Source organism: Vicugna pacos, chromosome 20 (assembly GCF_048564905.1).
Source record: "Vicugna pacos chromosome 20, VicPac4, whole genome shotgun sequence".
In the NCBI taxonomy this organism is placed as follows: Eukaryota; Metazoa; Chordata; class Mammalia; order Artiodactyla; family Camelidae; genus Vicugna; species Vicugna pacos.
In genome coordinates, this window is record NC_133006.1 from 15588217 (window position 1) to 15609535 (window position 21319).

General features: G+C 47.7%; 1 protein-coding gene across 15 annotated transcripts in view; it reads left to right on the forward strand.

Annotated features, from left to right (window-relative positions):
• TRERF1 (transcriptional regulating factor 1) overlaps positions 1–21319 on the forward strand; it is a 191936-nt gene that overhangs the window by 39357 nt on the left and 131260 nt on the right. For 2 of the 15 annotated variants that reach the window (XM_072944993.1, XM_072944992.1), the window contains exon 3: positions 12351–12461. The exons of 12 other annotated variants lie outside the window; for them this stretch is intronic. The gene's annotated coding sequence lies outside the window, so the exon portion shown is untranslated. Of the gene's footprint in view, positions 1–8328; positions 8506–12350; positions 12462–21319 lie in introns of those variants that run through there. One more of the 15 variants, XM_072944994.1, reaches the window with a different exon arrangement.

Here is a 21319-nt window from a genome sequence, read left to right on the forward strand (position 1 = left end):
CCTAGTGGGTCAGTAACACTTTTTACTTCACACGGGCAGGTAGATGCTTCTCTCTCTGCCTGCCTCCCACCCCCTGCCCCCTGCCTGCCTCTCTCTCTCCCTCCCTGCCCCTAGCTATTTCCAGTTTAAAGCGACTAACCTTTATTAAGTACCTTCTGTGTGTCAGGCATTTTGTTCTGTAGTTTTACATACATTATCTCATTTAAATCCTCCCAATAACTCTTTGGGAGTTGGTTAATTATTTTTACTTTTCAGATAAGGAAATCGAGGCTTTGAGAGTCCACTGGCGGGAATTCAAACTCTGTGTCAGTCTCTGAGCAAACAGACCATGGGTGCTAAGTGCGGGCCGTGATTATCTTAGGACCCCAGTGAGCCAGATGCCCTGCCCCTTCCTAGTCACTGAACAGGGACACGGAAGTCAAGGGAGTGGTTTGTTATCATTGCCTTTTACCCACCTAATCGTAGGCCTCTTGAGTTTGGAGGGCTGCTGTAAAGATTAAACAAGATAATATGGACGCTCTGGAGCACAGCTGCAAGCGGAGGCTGCCGACACCCCTGCCTGCAGCCTCAGGCATCACACAGCCCCCGGAGAGGGACCTATTTGCTGATGTTAGCCTGGGGAATGGGTATATTAGCCTTGACTATATAGACCATTTAGGGACCCTCCACACCTCTGTGTTTGTGCTTTTAGGCAAGAGGAGTTCTCTGACCATTACAGGGAAGAACTTATCTCCATTTTGGAGGAATACACAGCAAACTCAGTGTGAGCGTTTCCTAGGAAGACAGAGTGGGCAGTCCTAAGGTCTTGACTTCTTGAGGCCTTTGATTCTGTGGTTGCTTAGCTAGGACAGGAAGGAGGAATTCGCAGGGAGAGCAGTTGGAGGGCAGGATCCAGAGGAGGGAGGAAAGTATTTTGCTGGGCTGGGAGGACCGGGAAATGAGGCTGGGTGGGGCCTCTGACCGCGTGGAGGCCTATGGATCAGCCAGAGGCCTGCAGGCTGGGTGAAGGAGACCAGAGGTCGGGTGTCCTGAGAGCTGGGCTTCTCAGAGTTAGCCTTGACTGTGGTGTTCAGGATAGCTGCATTGGGGTGGAGGATGGAAAAGGAAGAGGGGTTCCCCTCAAGGGATGGAAACCCAGGATGTGGCCACAGAGAAATCCAGGAGGGAGAGGAGGTGGGCTTGCGCTCCAGTCATGGAGGGGAAAACTGCGTGTAGGATGGACAGACAGTTGGTGACTCCTTGAATGTGGAGGTGAGCAAGAGAGTCTAGGGGGAGCCCCAGCTTTAAGAGCAATGACCAAGAGGAACCCAACAGAAATAAGTGGAGGAGAGAGATGCGGAGCTGATGTCAGACGTGTTGAGTTTCAGAACTTGTGAGAAGGGCAGGTGAGGGTGTCTGGTCAGCCACATTCTGGCTGAAGGCGGGCAGCATTTGCAAACAGATTCTGGCTCTTGAAGCCATGGGTGTGGACGAGACCAGCAAGCAGAATGTGGGCAGAGGGACAGTGGAGTCCTGGAGGACACTGACAGGTCTAGGACTGGAGGCAGCAGACTGGGAAGGGCATAAGCTCCAGACTGGTTTTTATAAAACACCTGCACACACGTACCCACCCCTTACCACTCTGCTGCTTAAAATCTGCCCCTTGGACTGCAGCGGGGAGTCCAGACTCCTTAGCCCACTGGGTGAGGCGTGGCCAGAGCAGGCCATGTATTAGCCTCCTAGGGCGGCCTTACCAACACACCACAAGCTGGGGGATGTAAAACAACAGAAATGTATTCTCTGGAGTTCTGGAGGCTAGAAGTTCAAAATCAAGGTGTCAGCAGGGTTGGTCCTTCCCAAGGCTCTAAAGGAGAATCTGCCCCAGACCTCTCTCCCAGCTTCTGGTGGTTGCTTGGCGTTCCTGGACATGTGAACACACTCGCTCCAATCTCTGCTTCCGTCATCACGTGGCCCTGTGTGTGTGTGTGTGTGTGTGTGTGTGTGTGTGTGTCTGTCTGTCTGTCTGTCTGTCTGTTTTCTCGTGTGTGTGTGTGTGTGTGTGTGTGTCTGTCTGTCTGTCTGTCTGTCTGTTTTCTCTCCTTATAATGGCACCCATCATTGGACGAGGGTGGGTTTAGGATAACTGTGGCCTCATCTTCACTAATGACATTTGCAAAGACCCTGATTCCCAATCAGATCATATTCTGAGGTTCCTGGTGGTCATGAATTTGGGTGGGGGGATGCTATTCAACACAGTATACGCCTCATCTCTACCTGCTTTTTTGGCTTGATTCCCACCTCCCACCACCACAGCTTCCTTTTGGGAGGATGTCCAGAGCTGACTCCAGCTGAGATCTGTTGTCTCCTTTAGTGAGCTCCCCACCGTGAGCACCCCAACACTCCCTTGATGGCGCATGTCCTCCGCCAGGCTTGGGCTCCTTGAAACGGGGACCAGACCTTACTTGTCCCTCCTCACTGCAAGGTGAGTTGGCATTTGAGAGCCCAGCTCCAGAGTGCTGGACCAGTGGGTGCCGGAGGGGTAGGTTTGAGTCCTGGCTTTTCACTTAATAAACCGTGTGATTCTTCACTAACCCGCCAGCCTCAGTTTCCCCATCTGTAAGATGGAGCTATTAAGTGAGAATTTAATAATAAATTAAGTTAGAAAAGTCTGCAAAGCTGCTACTGGGGGACTTAGGGTCTCCTTGAGGGTGGTTGCCTTGTGTTTTTATTCACCTTTGTGTATCTGGCACTTGGCCCAGCGTCTGACTGGGTAGGGGCTCTGTGACTGTTGAATGAGGAGACCTAGCTTGATGAGAAAGGATGCTGCTGTGCTTGTGGATGTGACCCTTCCTTAGACACCCCACTCCCTCCTGCCCTCGGTCCCCAGGAGCTGGGTAATTGCAGTTTGAGTCTCAGCTAAGTGCTGACGGGTGGCGGTGAGCAGGGGTCGCAGTTTGAGTCAGGCTCACAGCCCCATACCCGGCGTTTCTCTTTCATGTGGATGGAACAAACTTTGGCTTTTTACATTAGCGGTACTTATGGTGGCTGCAATAGATGAGTCACCATTTACTGTAAAGCTTTCAGATGCCCGGCAGACATATGCCAATCGGGAGTGACAGGGCCTTCTGCAGTCAGACACCCCAGCCGTGATCATCTCAAATGAGAGAGAAGATAAGTCCTGTGGCCCCAAGTCGTGAGAAGGACTTGGATGGGGGTCCACGGCCCTCTTAGCTTCTTCCTTCCCACATTTTCTGCTGGAGTTTTATTTTGATCTGTAAGACAGTGGCAGGCATATTTTGAAGTCAATTAAATAAGTCTGCAAATTTGCGTCTGCTTGCCTCTAAGCTAGGGGTTTATGCTTCTGTCTGGTTTTGGTTTTACGTGGAATATTAATTTTCTTTTAAAGGGACCTACTGTTTCTTGATTATCGGCCACTGAGAACTGTGCTTCAAAGCCTGAGACCTTTTTTTTTTTTCCTTTTAAGTTGAAATGGCTTTGGCTCCTCTCTGCCTGCAGGTGATGGTTTTCTTTTCCTTTCAAGAGATGAACCTGTGAAATTCCATTTGGTCTCAGAGGGTAGACAGGACTTAGGGCATTTCAGTCTTTGGGGATGAACTTGGTTGTGAAGAGCCAGAAAGGCTCACAGGATCAACGTGTTCCCTCCTGCAGGTGGGGCTGGGTGGGGCAGGGTGTGGGGAGCCGTGAGTGGCTGGAGAGTCACCCCCAGAATGGCCTGTACCTGCCTGGCTCCACATTAGGAACCAGCTTGCCCGCCAGCAGGCTGTGTGGCAGGGCCTGGGGCGCTCAAAAAAGCAGAAAAAAAAACCCCAAGAAAACCCCCAACCTTTTTGTGCATGTCTGTGTGCCGATCTGTGCCATGGGGCCTTGGGTCAGTTATGTAACCTCATGGCCTCAGTTTCCTCCTCTATAAAATGGGCACACTGGCCCTTTTCTCCATTGGGTGGCTAATTTAAGGATTTGATGAGATGTTTAAGGCACCGAGTACAGGCCTTCTACCTAGTAGGGCTCAACAAGTGATAGTTGTCGTTATGAGAAGTGCTGTGAATCTTTTATTTTGAGAGTGTGGATGGTGGAGGGAGCCCTTCAATGAGAAGAGAGGAGTTAAGGTGTTCCTTGTAGGTAATTAGTGGTTAGCTCTCCGGGTTTTTGGCGATCATTAATTCAGTATCTTAAGTTGGCCTCTGTTCATTTGGCTAGTTTCTGCCTCTCGATCTCAGATTTGCCGTTAGACCACGTGGAACACGCCCTTTCCCATCCTCCAGGGACCATTTCCTCCTCTTGGGCTTCTCCCATGATGGGTCAGACAGTGCTTTCCTGGTGTATTTAGAGGGTGGCCATGAGAGTTCACACCCTCCCGCCTTGCTCTGACCAGTCAGGCAGAGGAAGTGGTCCCAAGGCCCCAGTCAGACCCTGGGTCTCCCAGAGACTTTTGTGCCTCCCTTGGGAGCAAGAGGCTGTCAAGGACATCTGTTTGGGATTCGGAAATTTAGGGCTTTCTGGGAATAACCATGGTTTATGGGGACAGAGGTGACAGACTATTTGAAATCGGAACTTTGGGACATTCTGGATAACGGTAGCTGTGGCTGTACGTTGTCTGTGGCAAACGACCGACCGTGGGTTAAAGGGGCAGTCCTTGTCTTGTGCCTCCTTCCTCATTGTCAGTGTCTTACGAGTCCCTCCGTCTCCCACCCCAGCTTCTGGATTTGAAGGCTGTTTATCCAGAGCAGAGTACCCTTGCATCTTGGATTTGCCAGTCTCACGGTGATACGGGTGTCTACTGCCCTCTGAGAGAGCAGGGTCCTTGGAAGGAGGGGATTTGTGTCTTGTTTGTGATGGCGTCCCTCAGACGTCCCCTCAGTAAGGCAGTGTTGAGAGCAGGAGTGAAGGAATGAAGGGCCAGATGAAAGCCCCTTACAGTGAGGACAAATTCTGATGGAGGAAATCGCCGCCCCCCCATCCTTACAGGAAGAGCGTGGATATCATTTGTTATTCTCTGTTCTCTGTGTGTGTTTGTGTGCTGGCTCATGTGAGCTGTACCATGTTGATCCACAGATCCCTTTGCTTGATTCTCCCTAGTGTAGTAGTGATGTGGCATCTCTGGGGTGGCTGGCTGGGACGAGAGGGCCAGTCTGTAATTGGGACCAGGTGTATTTTTCTCTGCACAAAAGATGCTTCTGCTATGACCTCTGTTTTGTCCTAGCTGGATCCAATGGGGGGATGAGGAGGGGAACCTAATGTTGAGTGGGCTAGAGAGGTTGATTGACCTCTTGTATGTGATAATCAGGATTCCAGTGTCGTTCTGAGTGCAAAGATGGTGCATCTCCTGCAGCCTCACCCTAGATGCTCTCATACCGGAATTACAATCCTCCCTGAGTCCTGTGGGACCTGCTTGAAGACCTGAAAGAGCGTGATGAATGGTGGTCACCAAAAGGGGATTTCTCCACTCTGTGCCACCGCAGAGGATCTGACCAGGAGGGATGGGACTCAGAAATTAGGACAGAGATGCTGGCCGCCATTCCCATTGCCCTCAGACCTACTGAACGTGCTTGAAATTCCGTCGTTCTGGTCTCAGTGACCCCTGAAGCTCTCCTCTCGTCCCGTCTCCCCGTCCAGTGCCATGGTTGATTCCTGGGTACCTCCAGTCCGCATGAGGCCTGGCGCTGCCTACAGCAGTACACGCGACTTTTCTAAAGCCTGCAGTCTGGAAGAACTCTCTCGTCCGAGTGTTTTTAGTAGAACGACATCAGGATTGCATTTGTCAGGCACCCAGCACTGCAGCCACTAAGAGGGCATGGGTCCTTTTCTGGTTGAGTGTTGACATTTGGGGATTGGCTCTCATTTAGCAGTGACTCTTCCCTTCTTTTTCTGCATGTGGGTCCCTAAGGCCCCCAGTGGGTAATCGGGAAAGTTAGGACCTCACAGTCAGGGGAGCTCTGGGGTGGAAACTAGTTGCCTTAGGGCCTATACTTTCTCTTTGATCGTTTTAGGTTTAATAAGCTCTCGTCTGTAATAGAAACCGTAACACAGGCTGATTACTAAAATTTGACTATTGGTTTAATGAGAAACCTGCGAGAGGGACCCACTTCCTCTTGATTTTTGTTTTATTTTTAAAGAATTCTGAACTTGCTGTTTCATTTCTCTTCCTCTGGACTTTTCTTTTAGAAAAGTCACAAACAACATACTATAAAAACCAAAACCATTTAGAAAAATAAAACCGGACCCCGGGGAATAAACACCACACTTTCCCTCCGTGGCGTCTTCCTTCCCACCATTTGGTTGGGTCTCTCCATGTGTCTGATGGGAGAGCAGGTAGTGGAGGACGTGGGGAAAGTAAGGCCCACGGAGGGGGTGGGAGTGGACCGAAGTCCGCACTGGAGTAGGGCTAGAAGCGGGTCTGCCCGGCTGAGGTTCCAGGAGTGCTTCTGCTTCCCTGCAGAGCACTGCTGTTAGGTGTGGGGTGCTCTCCTTGGTGTGTATCATCAGTCCTTCCTCCTTGTGGTTTCACCGGCTTGCTTAGCATGAGCTCTCACTGAAGAATTGTTTAGGATCACACATTTATGTGGTATCAGGACAACCTTGAATAGATTCCTCCTCCTATCCATCCATCCATCCATCCAGAATATTTCCTGACCTGCTCTGCGGAAGGCCTGGAAGGTTGGTGGAATGAGAGAGTCAAAACCCCACTTGTGAAGAGTTGGGGCCCAGGACCATACATAGCTAAGCACTCAGCCAAATAGAGTAGTGGAAGAGGGGTTCATTTTTGCTGAGAGATGCAGAGATGGCATTGGAGCTGAGTTTTGAAGGATGAATAGAACTTTGATGCTGGGCAGAGTATGAAAAGGCATTTGGGGAAATAAGGACCAAGAGCAAGGTGCTATGACCACACTCTTGCTTCCTTCATACTGCACTGAACAAACCCAGAGGTGATGCCTTCCGTCCTGGGTTTAAGTGGTACTGGCCCTATAGTGATTTTGCACAGTTGCTTGGACCTCCTTCACTTTGGGGTTAGGACCAGGGTTAGGATTGGAGGTGGAAGGTTGGCATTAGGAGAGGGCTAGTATTTATTGAGTGTCTTACTGACATTTATCCAATTGGCATCCATCACATACATCATCTAATCAGGGTCACACAGCTAGCAAGTGCTGGAGCTGGGATTTGAACTCAGAACTCTGACTTCAGGGTCCCTGCTTTTCCCTTCTGGGAAGTGGCTGATGCTGAGCAGTCATTCCCAAACAGCACGATTTGGGTTGCAAAGTAGAGTGGACTGGTGGGAATGCTTGCAGAAACATTGTGTTGTTTTAACTCACGTCATTTAAGCTTCCAGTAGTTAGTGGAAGGAACAGCGCCATGTTGGCCATGCTTTCTGGAGGACTCTCTGTGCTGCCACTCTTTTGTAATGCTGCTATTTGGGGCTGGTTTTTCAAATGATTGCCATTTATATTGCTTTCTGATGAGCTATAACCTGCCTAAATTGGCAAGTCACATTCCGTGCTTGAATGGTTTTTTTAAATCTCAAGAAATCTTCATCAGACTTACTTATTTATTATTGAAGTACAGGTGATATTCAATGTTGTGTTAGTTTCTGGTGTACAGCATAGTGATTCAGTTATATGTGTGTGTGTGTGTGTGTATATATGTATGTGTGTGTGTATATATATATATATACTCTTTTTTATTATAGTTTATTACAAGGTATTGAATATAGTTCCCCGTGCTATACAGTAGGGTCTTGTTGTTTATCTGTGTTATATATAGTAGTTTGTATCTGCTAATCTCAAACTCCTAATTTATCCCCCCCCCGACCCTTCCCTTTTGGGAACCATAAATTTACTTTCTATGTCTGTGAGTCTATTTCTGTTTTGTAAATAACTTCATTTGTGTCATTTTTTTAGATTTCACATGTAAGTGATATCATGTGATATTTGTCTTTCTCTTTCTGACTTACTTCACTTAGTGATAATCTTTAGGCCCAACCGTGTTGCTGCAAATGGCATTATTTCATTCTTTTATGGCTGAGTAGTATTTCATTGAAAATATATATATATTAGGTTGCTTACCTGTCTTGGCTACTATAAATAGTGCTGCTATGAAAATTGGGGTGTGTGTATCTTTTCAAATTGGCATTTTCTCCCGATACATGCCCAGGAGTGGGATTGCTGGATCATATGGTAAGTCTGTTTTTAGTTCTTTAAGGAATCTCCATACTGTTTCCATAGTGGCTGCACCACACTATATTCTGAATGCGTTGTTAAGGCCTTCCTGATGGAGACAAGCTTTTGAGCTGGCAGAATTGCCCGCATATCTTTCTGTTTGAGTGGGGTGAAGTTCTTATTGGACAAACAGTGCTGTCCCATGAAATCTAAGAGTGAAACAAGGAGAGTGAGTGGGTGAGGAGCAGTAACCAAGTAGGAGGTAGACTTTCCAGAGCAGAGGCAGTAGACCAGGCTTTGGACCCATTGGACCCATTTTCCCAAGGGATGTCTTGAGACATGAGGGATGTGTAAGGTAGGTGACCATCATCAGAGGGCAGGGTGGGTATTTGAATCTTAGTAAATATTTGGCAGTTATGAAAAAACACTCTAATTCTAGAGTACATCTCAGTGGTGCCTCTGTCTTAACTCCTCTCCCAAGGAGTTTGTGCAGTGAATACAGTCTGAGGAAGCTGCCTGATGCTGTCAGTTTTGCCACAGGTGAGAGGTGCCATCCCCATGAAGTCCCAGTCCTGTAAGGCAGCTTATTTCTTGTTGCCACTCTCTTCTGATGACTCCTTTTGCCCTCCTTCCTGTCCTTCCTTTCCCCCTTGCCTCTGATCCAGTGCAATTTTAGTTTTGTAAGATTCTTCCAAGGCTGTGGATCAGTTCATCTTAGAATCTGCTTTTTCAAGAACATCTTGCCTTTGATCTCTGTTCTCTATATTGAGGTCTAGGATTCTGCTGCTAAAATTTACAAGAAGTTTGAAAACCAGATGTCTAGAGCATTTCTGCCATGTTCATTGTCTGCCAGGGTGGCCCAAAGAGGTTTGTGAGCGAGGACCACACCGCCTGCTGCAGGGCGTGTGTATTGAGGGGGATGGCGGACTGATGTGCCTGTCTTGCTCTTACCCTGCTTCTGGAGTCTGGATTCTTATAGTTCTTTGAGGATTCGTGAGTCTCCTCCTTTCATCCCAGCCAACTAAGAAAGACAACTTGTGGGTGAATGAGTAAGTCCAAAGTTATAGTGCTATCTCCTGTAATACTCGTCTCACAGACTAGGAAGCTCAGAGGGGTTGAGTAACTTGCTTGAGGTCACACAGTTTACAAGTGAAATGGCCTAGATTTTAATCCAGACCTGATTGTGGAGTTCCTAGTTTTGACTACTGTATGCTTCAGCCATGCTTTTACCTACAACACAAACTATATTTATTACTCTCTATCATTTCCCCTCCTGGGGAGGTGGGCTGAGTAAATGTCACACTCTGTAAAGTAGTATAATATGTGTATTTCAATTTTATTCACCTTGAAAGTGCTGCTTTTGGATGATCAGGCATTCTGGCTGAGGTTGGGGGAGTTATGGGGCTCAGGCTTGGGGTCCTCGGTTCTGTCAAAGTCAGGACTGGGGGAGAGGTCTGGAGGCTTACCTGCCAGGTCCTAAAGCTGGGTAGAAAAGCTGACATCTGAGAGCTTCGGAGCACAGAGGCTGTTGGCTGTCTTCCTCTCTTGGAGTCCAGGGTTGGTGAAACCGTGCAGCCAATTCAGGGGACCCAGCCAGCACAGTCATTTCGTGATATCTCCACTATGGAGCTGTGAGTTGTGCTTTTGTTAAGGCCATGCTTCTCCTCAAGGCGTGAATAGTGATTTTACCCCCCTTTTCCCAGGTGCCCTTTACCTCTGCCTGAGGGAGTGGGTCCAGACCTACTGATGAGACACTGGAAGGAAACCTTGAAAAGAAATCCAAGGACTAGGTTGCTGGAAGAAAAATTTAGCTAGCTCGTAGGTCTCCAAAGGCTCAGATTCATCCAGAAAACCAGAGAGAGTTTTCATTAGCTAGTAACCCCCGCTTTCTCCAGCCCCATCCCATTTAAAAGTGCGGGGAGTAGGGATCAGGGACTCCAAGTTCACTGAGTCCCGGTGGGCAGAATCCTTCCAGGTGTTGCCTGGACAGGACCAGAGGGTGACCAGCTGCAAAGCCATCCAAAAGGCTCAACCCCCTCTCCCTCCAGTTACCAAACATTTACTAAGACCCAAATACTCCAAAGCTGGAACTTAAGAACAACAGCAGCTCCGGGAGGGGCCAACTCATTTCACCTCTTGGGTTGCCATTCATTCATTCTCTGGGTGTTAGGGGTGGGGGTATCTGGGCCTTGCCCTCTGTACATCAGGGTCCCAGGAACGATGGAGCTGTATGTTGAGATGGGCCTTTGAGATCCCTTTTAGGGGTGGAGAGGATAGCTCAGTGGCAGAATGCGTGCTTGGTGCATACAAGGCCCTGGGTTCAACCCTCGGTGCCTCCGTTAAGGGCGGATAAAATTAAAGAAAAAGGAGATCCCTTTTGTCATTCCACCTGTGACTTTGTAAAGGGGGAACTAAGACCCAGAGAGGGGGAGCTGGCTGCCACGCAGAGAGCCTGGACCACAAAACCTCTCTGCAGAGGGGTCTTCCAAGGCACAACCCTGGCCTCCCCTGCGATGCCAGCCCTGTATGCCCTGCTTCATTTTTCTTGGAACCAGGGCTGGTGTTGCAGATGAGGACTCTGACTTCATTTCAGATAATGCGCTTGGGTACAGTTTGCCTGGTGGTTGCCTAAATTTAAACGAAGTGGGCTGGGGTGGGTGGTTAGTGAAGAAGATTGGCTTGGTGCTTTCACTAAAGCACAATGTGTTGGGGGAAGGTTCGGTTTTTATTTTTACTTCACTGAATGAGGGATGAGCACAGAGCTGAGGATTTTTCTCCCCCCTTTTCCTTTCCTTTCTTTCTTTTTAAAATTATTGAATCTCTGTATTGTCAAATCGGGACTGGTGGTGCATTTCCCTTTCAGCCTGAATATACATTAAAGTAGTTTGAACTGGAATATTCTTATTTTGCATTTTGTGATGATCAGGTAGAGTAGTTGGGCAAGCCTCTTAAACCTCTAGAGACAAACTCTCTTTAGACTTGGGTTTCATTCCCATTTCTGGGCACTCGCTGGCTGCATGACCCTGAATACCGTTTTGTTTCATTTCATTTTCTTCTCTTTTTTCTTTTCTTTTTTCTCTTCTCTTCTCTCCTCTTCTCTCCTCTTCCCTTCTCTTCTCTTCTCTTCTCTTCTCTTCTCTTCTCTTCTCTTCTCTTCTCTTCTCTCCTCTCCTCTCCTCTCCTCTCCTCTCCTCTCCTCTCCTCTTCTCTTCACTTCTCTCTCTCTTTCTTCCTTTCCTTTCTTCCTGTCTTTCTTAAATGGAAGTATAGTTGATTTACAGTGCTGTGTTACTTTCTGGTATACTGCATAGTGATTTGAATATCGTTTCTGAACTTGACTCTTCTCTTTGTAGAATGCTCTTGGTATCAATACCTACGTTTTAGAATCGTCATCCCTCTGAACCACATGTTGGGAGCCCCTGGCATGCTGCATAGCATCTGGAGGGCACTCATGAATTATTACTGGTTGTCCATCCTCCACTGTGCTCTGCCCTCCAGCAAGTGGGGAGTGGATCAGAGGATGAGGTTGAGAAGATGGCTTCTGGAAGGAGAGGCGAGGTGATGGGGGATGGTATGCAGGTGTGTGCTGGAGTGGAGGGGGAGCGGGGGGAGGTGGAGTTTGGGGGGAACCTGGCTTGTCTCCTCGGGAGCAGGGGGTGAGGTAGCATAGAGACCTGAGCATCTGGACCTCTGCCCCCGAGGCATGTCTTCCTGGGGTTCACCTCATTGATTCTTTGCATTTAAACTTCTCAGCCTTTGAACATTCAGGTTTAAAAATAGGGTCCCTTTATTGTTTCTCTGGTTACAAAAGCAATGTTATAGAAAAGTGGGAGCCGACAGAAAATCATAGAAAGAAATAAAAATCATTATCCCACTCTTCTGGAAGAAACCAGTGTGGGGATTTGAAAGTCTGTGCCTCGAGGTTTTTTTTTGTTTGTTTTTGTTTTATCTGTGCCTGTATACATTGGGTATGTTTCCTGCTAGTTCATTTTTACAAAACTGGAATCATATTGCCCATATTGTTATGTAACGTGCTCTGAAAACAATATTCTTTGAGCGTTTCCCAGTTGTAAACTGTTCTTTTAAAACAGGGCTTTGGGTGGTGGCCCAGCATCCCGTTATGCAGATATTCCATAACTTGTTCAACCGGCCCCCTATTGTGCGTCACTTAAATTGCTTTCCGTTCCTTTTGCTCCTTAGGCTCGTGCTGCAGTGAATTGGGGAATGCAGATTTTAATAACTGGATCCCTGTTTTAGGAGAGCAATTCTTGGGCGGAGAGTGCTGAATGAAACGGTTGCATTTGTTTCAAGGTTTGTTTTTTTTTCCCCCATGCCTTACCTGCTCCCTTTATCATTGGGCTTTGTCGGTGAACTCCCCATCTAGGGAAGCACCGTGCCTCTTCTGCACTTCCACCCCGTCCTCCACATACCCCTCACTCTTCAGCCACGTCTCTGGTCATCGAGGGCAGCGGGAGCCACGGGAGATCACAGCTGCCCCAGGAGATCCTAGTTCAAGCCCGGACAGTGTCACTCTTTGATACTGTTTCTTTATTTGCAAAATGAGGGCAGATGATGAGGGTGAAATACAGTTGTGGCCTCAGATGTGCTTTGTAACCTGATGTACCATGACAATGTTGGTTGTTAGCGGTGATCACTTGGCCCACGGCCCATGACCTTGAGGAACAATCCTAGGGCCTGGTCCAGGGGTGCACAGCTGGCCTGCACCTGCTCTTGAGATCTGAATTTGATGGCGCCCATCTCTTCCTGAGTCCATCTCCGCCGGGCCTCTTGTTGGTAGCTTGCAATCAGCCACACTGAGAGTATTTACACCACGGAAAATGACAAATGCTACGATTGAGGCTTTTTTTTTTTTTGAGAGCTAATTGTTAAACATTTGCCAGCACTTCACACAGCCCCAGGTCCACTGTGTTTATTTGACATACATTGTTTTGAGTTTGTAGTTTTTTTCATATACTACTGTCTCATTTTCCCCAGCTGGACTATAAACTCTTGAGGGCAGGAATTAGATATTTTAAGTCTTTAATGATAGGGACCTATAGAGCAGCATTTGTACAAATGACCTCATGACTTTAAGCTACATGAAAACATTTCACGCTCAGACTTTCACTCTGGGATTCACAGTAGCTACGTGGGCCCATGGCCCAGTCCTCTCTTAATGGCCCTTTATGGATGGGTCTTACATACACAGAATTTTAGTTATTTAGCCTAAAAACTGCCCAGGGTATAATAAAGAAGCTTTATCTCCCTGTGTTTCCATCAGTGACTGTACTAATAATGGCTCGCAAGTAATAGCTAACATTTATTGATTGTTTGCTGTGTGCCAGGTACATCCTAAATGCTTTTACAGACATTTTCTTGTTTAATCCTCACTCCAGTCATATGAAGAATACATCAGTATTATCCCTGTTTTATAAACGGGGAACACGTGTCACTCAGAGACGTTAAGTAACCCGGCCATAATTGAGGAAGATCCTTCCTTCATTCATTCGGCATCTGATGCGGGCCACGTGCCAGCCCTGCCCTCACGGAGCAGTCCTCCTGAGCAAGACACATAATAAACAAACAGGCAGACATACCCTACAGTGTCAGTGGTCCCTGAGGGCTGTGAAGAAAATCAATCAAGGGGAGAGGATGGAGGCCGATGGGGCTGGGCTGGGGGAAGTCTGTCTCACTGCCTTTGAAACCCAGCCCACCCTGTAACCGACTGAGCACCCTGTACACTGTAGCCCCTCATGACATTGCTACTGGTTGGGTAACTGGGAGCAAAGCCTTACTGCAGGGGGATGATACGAGAAGGTGTGCCAAGAGCTTGCGGGAAGCTCGTCGGGGTCGCGAGCACCCTGGCCCCTCCAGTGTACTCATCTCAGTTCTGAGGGCTCCCAGGATGTGCTGGACGGGTGGAGTGAGTGAGCAGGAGGCTGAGCTGTGAATGCAGGAGGAGGAGAATGAGCAAGCCCCGTGGCGCTCTAGGGGTGGGAGAGGATACACAGATTTAGAGTCAGATACCCGCAGGGCCAGCAGCTTCCTCTAGGTCACTGTTCTTCTGGTACTTGTGGACACAGGAAGGTGCAGAGGGCAGGATGACTCCCCAAGGCTACCCTTATACCCACCAAGGGGTGAAGCCCAGTGTCCCATTCCCAGTCCTGTGCCCTGTGCAACACCACTGTCTCCCAGATTTGATTTGATTTTTTCATTCCTGGCTGGGGAATGATGGCAGATGGGTGCTGGAAGCTAGTTTAGGGACCTGTTGAAGGGCAACCCCCCTAACCCCAGGCATTCAGGAGCCAGAGTGGGTTATGAGGATGAGTTCCCCTCCGAAACGTGCTTCTAGAAGATGGGCCCTTCTGGTGTGTAAGAGACAGAAAGGATTTTAGGCTGCCTTCCCCCGCTGCCCACCCCCAACCCCATGCGTTCTGGTCCAGCCAGCGACCAGTGTGGTGGAGCCAACACTGATTCACAATCTACTCTGTGTTCATTTGATAAGATACTGAAACTCCCTGCCCTGGGCCCCAGGAGATGGAGAATTGGGACCCAGGACCTGCTGTGCCGTTAATGTTAGCTGTGTGGTATGGGTCTTGGCCTGGTTTCTTCCTCCATCAAGGAAGGGACCTGGCCAATTGGTTTGATGTCTCTTTTTGCCCTGACCTTTGTTCTCAGCCAGAGATGACACAAGGTCCCACTTACAAAGCATTTCTCTCGGTTCCTTTCCCAGGTAGAGGGCACTCCCTGGACTGTGGGGTGTGGGGCAGGATCTCAGGGCTGGTTTGTCCCCCTCCAGGGCATTTCTTGGTCTGTGGGTGCCCAGTATTTCCCCCCCATGGTTCCCAGTTCTAAGCCACCTGGTATTCACTCGTGGTTAGGTGGCCGTGGCCCACACAGAACGTTCCCCACAAAGTAAAGCTCGCCCACAAGCGCTTTCCTAGCAGTGGGTGCGCCGGGCGGGGCTGAGGTGCTGGGTGTACTTTCCTCAGGTCGGGCGGTTGGGATTTCATGTCTCGCAGCCGTACAGTCCTCATCCTGGTCCCGCCAGTGGCCTCCCACCGAAACTTTACAGTGATACCCGGGCAAACACATACGCTTCAAAACTCAAATGTGACGAGGTGAGACAGCAACAGGAAGTGGGGAAGTGAGCAGAACAAAGCTGGCGACGTGTGCTCAGAAGGCTGGTGACCTTTTTTTTTTTTTCCTTCTCTTTAAAATCATGTAGTTCTCTTCAATGGTTGAGGTAGAAGTTCTTGTTTGTTTGAAAAGTTTCAGCCTCTTGAGAGGCCTAAGGAGAGAGCACGTGGGGGAGTAAAACAAGTTTAGGGAAGATGCAGCCCCCCCCACCCCCGGGCTTGGCCAGAGGTATGCAAATCCATGGCAGGGTGGTGTTCTCGAGACCCTTTGATCCTTTCACTCCACTCTCCTTTACTCAGGGCTGGGGAAAGTTATTTAATTGCTCCTCTCTTTCCTCTCTTAGACCTTTCTTTGTAGAACTCTTCCTGTACCTGGTGGACGTCGGTGGGGAAAGTGGGATTCTGCCCCCACACATTTTCTTTTTTTCTGCCCCTCTCTTTTTCTTATTTTCTGCCAGTGACTGAAAAAGGAGAGAAAGCAAATTCAATCATTTGTTTCCGGGATTGGGAGGGCCCCCTTTCCCCAGCCCCTCCACCCTGCTTCTGTGTGTTGACTTTAACAAGACCCTGTCAAGCCTGTGAGAGCTGTCGCTCCCTGAGATGCCTCCCACCGGGAGGGCACACTTCACACGTAGGGGACAAATCTTGGCCAGATGGAGTGGAGGATTGTTAGTTTAGACAAATTGCATTTCTTTGGAAGAGCAGATACAGTCCTGAGGATTGACACTACCCCATAGGCGCTCCCGCTTTCCTGTTAGCTCAGGTTGAATTAGTTACATTGGGGCTTTGAGTGGGGTGCAGCCATCAGAAACAGTACTGGTGCTAAAAGCTGTTGCTAAGTTTCACCTGCCTTTCCTGCCAAGCTGAGGAAGTTAGGCGGGAAGATATGATAGGCATTCAGTAATGGCTGGATAATATTTAATAATGAAATAATGAAACAGGAATGGTAAGCCAGCACTTACTGGGCACATTTTTGGGTACCAGGTCATAGGTATGATCTTATTTCATGATGAGGGAACTCCATCGTACAGATGGGCAGTGGAGGCCTGGAACAGTAAGCTCAGTGACCTGAAGTGATGGAGCAGGTGTCCTGTCCCTAAGTTCACCTCTGTCATGGCTTGTGTCTCCTGTTGCCCTCTGTGTTCACTAGCACTGGTTTCTGAGATGGCTGGGTTTAGGGTGTGATCTGGGCCTGGCCATAGAGTGTCCCTTTGGAGGATGCTTGCTGGTCCAGGAGATGTCCCGACCCTGACTCCATTAGCTTTGCGGGATAGGCAGCCCTGCCCCTGACCTGTAGGCACACCTCGCTACCCTCTGCAGCCGAGCAGAGTATGTGTCAACTGTATTCCATTTGAAATGTACCAGGGCCAAGGCTATTCCAAAGAAAATTTGAAGGGTTTTTTTTTTTTCTCTTTTTAATGCTCCCTTTCTCCCCAGCTCTCTTTAATGCCTGTGGTGTTTTGGCTTTGCCACGATTGGCTTGTAGAAAGGCCTGCTCTGAGCGTTCAAGTCTTGGTGGACGGGCTGTGTGGCACAGACTCTTTCCACATGATTTGGTCACCTTCCGACTTCCTTGTGGCTTCATTTCTGTTTTATTTCTTTGTTTTTCAGTCTTGTTGAGAGTAGAGCTGTGGAGGGCATAGCATAGCGAGCTGGACTATCAGCTAATTCAGAGAACTTGTGCACGATGAGGGGGACGAATAGGGCCTGAATAGGAAACAGGGTTTTTTTAAAACCCCGAGCAGGGTCGCCTCCAGTGGAAATTTGGCATTCGTGGGCTAGTCTGGGGAGTCCTAAACAACTTGCTAGCGGATTCCCCACCTCCTGAAGAGCCCAAGCCTACGGTGTCTTACTCTGGGGATGATGCCACCAAGCTGTGCAGGGGCGTGTTAGGCGGGGTGGTGCTGGCTGGTATTTTTTTAAGTGGATGCAACTTGGGGAGGGAAGGCGGAGCTCTCATGACAGTCTGCTTTTCAGTTTTCTATGAATCAAACAGACAGAGAGATTGGTTTGCATGATTGGGAGCTGTACCACTTGGCTGTGGTCAGTGGCCACTGTGTAGTGGCCGAGGCAGCAGCCGGGCAGGTGGGCCCTGCTCACGTCTCTCCCTGTCTTCTGCCCCTGGGGGTTTGGCACCATCTAACAGTTTGATACAAGAGTATGAACAGATAGAAAATCATTCTCAACTTCTGGTCCAGCTTCATTTCAGTGTTTCCCATCCCATTCCAATATTACCTTAATAAAGGTAACTTTTTTTTAATTCCATGATGAAATCAAAGCTGAATCTTTCAACAACATGTATTTGAGTTCAGCCAATGTTCTATTATCTCTCAGTTGATTTTCATGCCCTAAGAGCCTGGCAGCTCCCTGGTGGAATCTTGCAAATTGAATGTAGCATCTTGGTCTGTTGATTGTAAAATTCTTGCGGGAAAATGTGGCCCAGAATGTGAACATTGGAACTTGGCTTTTTTTTTTTTAATTAAAAAGTGGTTCTCTATCTTTGATTATTTGTTTAAGTTCTGTAAGGAGTTAAGTGTTCAGCCCTGGGGAGGGATTGCCTCCCCCGCTCGCCCATGAACAGTTGAGAATTAATATGGTTTGTGGTTTAGAAACCCACCTTTTGTATCATTAACCACCAATGAATGCCAGCCTGAAATGTGTTCTTGTGCCAGAATAAACCGCACGGTTGTGGAAAAACGTAAAGGAAATGGAGGGTAAATTAGTAGTAAAAGGTGAAGGCTGGTGGGTGGGGGATGTGTGGGAGGGGGTGGCAGGAGGTGGGGGGAGAAAGGAACCCAGTCTGGCGGGGCACTTGGCCCTAGACAGGCTTGGACTTAACTAGTGAGAGAACATTAAAAGTATATGAACTATTGATGCTCTGCTTTCTGCATTTTTTTAGATTTGTATTTTAAAATTTGCAGAAGCAGCAGCACAAAGGACACCAATGACGTTTGTGGGAGTGGAATGGGTTTATCTCCACCCACGCACCTCTGTCAAGTTAGACTTCATTCATCTAGGACGGTGGTTCTCAGCTGGGGGTGACCTTGCCCCCAGGGGACATTTGACAATGTCTGGAGACGTTTTTAGTTGTCACAACTATTTGGGGGGATGTTACTGACAGCTAATGAGTAGAGGCCTAGGAAGCTGCTAAACATCCTACAGTGCACAGAACAGCCTCTTACGACAAAGAATGATCAGCTCAAGATGTCAGTGGTGCTGAGGCTGAGAAACCTTGATCTAAGGGCCTGGTTGCTGTCCGTCCATCTTAAACAGAGCAGTGTCTTGGCACTGGGCTGTGGGAAGTGGAACAGCCAGGTCCCGAAAGCTTACTGCTCCAGAGATCTGGAAGTGTCCCAGGAATTAGCATTTTGGCCCAACTGCCCAATTTTGCAGCTTACAGTCATTTTTTCTCTACACTTTTCTTCTAACAATTCTCCATCTTATCCTGCTGCTCCATGAACCTGTCCCCCAACATTAATTCTCTCAGTGCGTTTTGCCTCTGCCCCCTACGAAATGCTATAATTTGACTTTTTCTTGCTTTTCTCTGTATACCACCCATCTTAAGGCTGTATTGGATGAGCCTGTGGTCCTCTTTGGAGAATCTGCTTTTCTCTACGCTAAAAACAGGTTAATGAATCTCCAAACTACTATTCTGCATAAGATGTGCCCCTGTGTGCCATCCCGCTATATGGAGAATTAAAACTATGAACCATGTAATAAACTATAGACTTACTGCCAGTCAACTGTAAAACACATGCCTCTTTCAGACCACTTTTTGACAAGTTTCAGGTAAGAATGATAGCATATTAAATTATTAAGCAGTTTTATGACGGTGCAGGGAAGATTTATCCTTCGATGAATAAATATTGCTGGAGCCCAATTTAGAACTTGACAAATGCTGATTTGCAGCTTAAAATATACGTACGGGTTATTTTATGATGAAGTGGCAGTTGTGGCGGGGTAGGGTTAAAGTGTTGGCAGCAGTACCTTTAGTAACTTGTCATTAAAACGTTGCCGCAGGCAGAGCTGCTGGGAGGATTCTTGGTGGTTTCTGGGGGTTCCTGCCACTCCTGGTAGGTATCGTGTCCAAGTCACTTTGTGATGCTCCATCTCAGCTGATGGTGCTTTGAAGCACTATTAAAAGTGTGGGTGGCCCCAGGTCCCTAGTAGTTGGTACTGCAGTGCACCTTCTGAGGATTCCACTTGCCTGGTTATGGAACTTCGGGGTAGCTGTGGTCAACGACTGTACGTTTTTCAGATAAGGAAGGTAGCTTTGAGGATAAATGTTTTCAGAACCTCACTGAGAAGGGAAGCTGGTTTCGTGTTCTGGATGTGGCGATCATCCTACTTTTGATTCAGAAAAACCTGGGACATTTGAACTGACAAATACAGATGCTTAGAGGAATAGAGAATTTATCGTTGAAACTGACCTGTAATATGTGTTGCCTGTATATATGCATCATGATGGTAGTGCTCCATGTGTTACTCACAGTCTTCTCCTGTTTCTTTATTTGTTTATTGCCTAGTTAGTGTGTGCACAGGGTATAAAAGTTGGAAGTTACAAAGAGTCTAAACTGGTGTATAGTAATTCTTCCTTTCTTTCCTTCCCCAGTCTCCCAATTCCCTTCTCTAGAGGTAACTACTGTTACCAGCTTTTGGGTTATCTTTTTCAAAGGTAATCAATGCATATAAATGTGTATATGAACACAGTACTTTTGAACAACAACTGACATACTGCTCATGTCATTCTGTGTCTCACTTATCTTTATCTAAGAGTGTACATGGAAAATTATTCCATATCATGACATACAGAATGTCCACATTGTGTCTTTATAGCTGCATAGCATTCCATTTTGTGGATGAACCACCATTTATTACAGCAATCCCCTGACTGTGGTTATTGGGACAGTTTCCAGTCTGTTGTCATGACAAATTCTACTGCAGTGAGTATCTTTGTATACACACCATTTTGCACGTGTAGGAGTATGTCTGCAGAATAAATTCTTAAAAGTGGAATGGCTGGTAAAAGCATCTATACATCTGTGATATTGGTAGACATTGCAGGTATCCTTTCAAGGAGGTTGTAGCGATTTACACCCTCAATGAATGAGACATCCTCACCAACACAGTGAGTTATCAGACTTTTTGATCTTTGCCAGTCTGATAGATGAAAATTGGTATCTCAGTTAGTTTCAATTTGCATTTCTTTTATGAGTGCGGTTGAGCATTTTTTTTTCCCTCCCGCAAGGTTAAGATCCATTTGTATTTTGTTTCCTTGCAATTCGTATTCTTTGCCCATTTTTCTATCAGGTTGTTGGTCTTTCACACATCTTTTAGCTTTGGCATCTCTTTGACTGATTTCTGTATTTGGCATAGCTCACTCCTGGGGTTGAGGTAGACCAGGCATTCAAATGAGGCTTTGGAGAGTGAGATGGATGATGAAATGGGTCCATCTTCTTGGGTGTAGCCATTCCTGCCTCTGAGGCAGCTGGAGTCCCTGCGCCTCGTGGTTTCTGGTCTCAGCCCTGCTCTCCTCCAGAGCTGGCCGCGGTCTGACTCAGGCAGACAGTGAGTGCCTATTGGTGTGTTGAACTTGTGAGGATGGGTTTGTTTAGGGGATGGCCATGAGTGAGACTGGGGAAGCCGGTGTTGGGAGCGGGATCCAGGGTACCAAGCACTTGCATGTCGCAGATTCACAGGAAAGGAAAATGGCAGCCACACTAAAAGTTGTCAAATGCGTGGTGTCTGGGAAGTCAGGAAAAATAGGATACACTTATTTATAAGTAGTATGTCAGTTTCGTTTTCAGTACTATGCTCAATATGTTTATTTTTAACCTTGACACATTTTCAGTTGCAGTTTATCTAAACATTAAAGTATTGATTCTTAACTGAAAGTGAGCCCTGTCCATTCCCCGCCCCACTGCCCCCCACCATCTCCGGCCCCAGAGCATTTGGCAGTGACTGGAGACAGTTTTGATTGTCACATTTAGTGGGAGGGGAAGGAGAATGCCACCAGCATCTTGTGAGTGG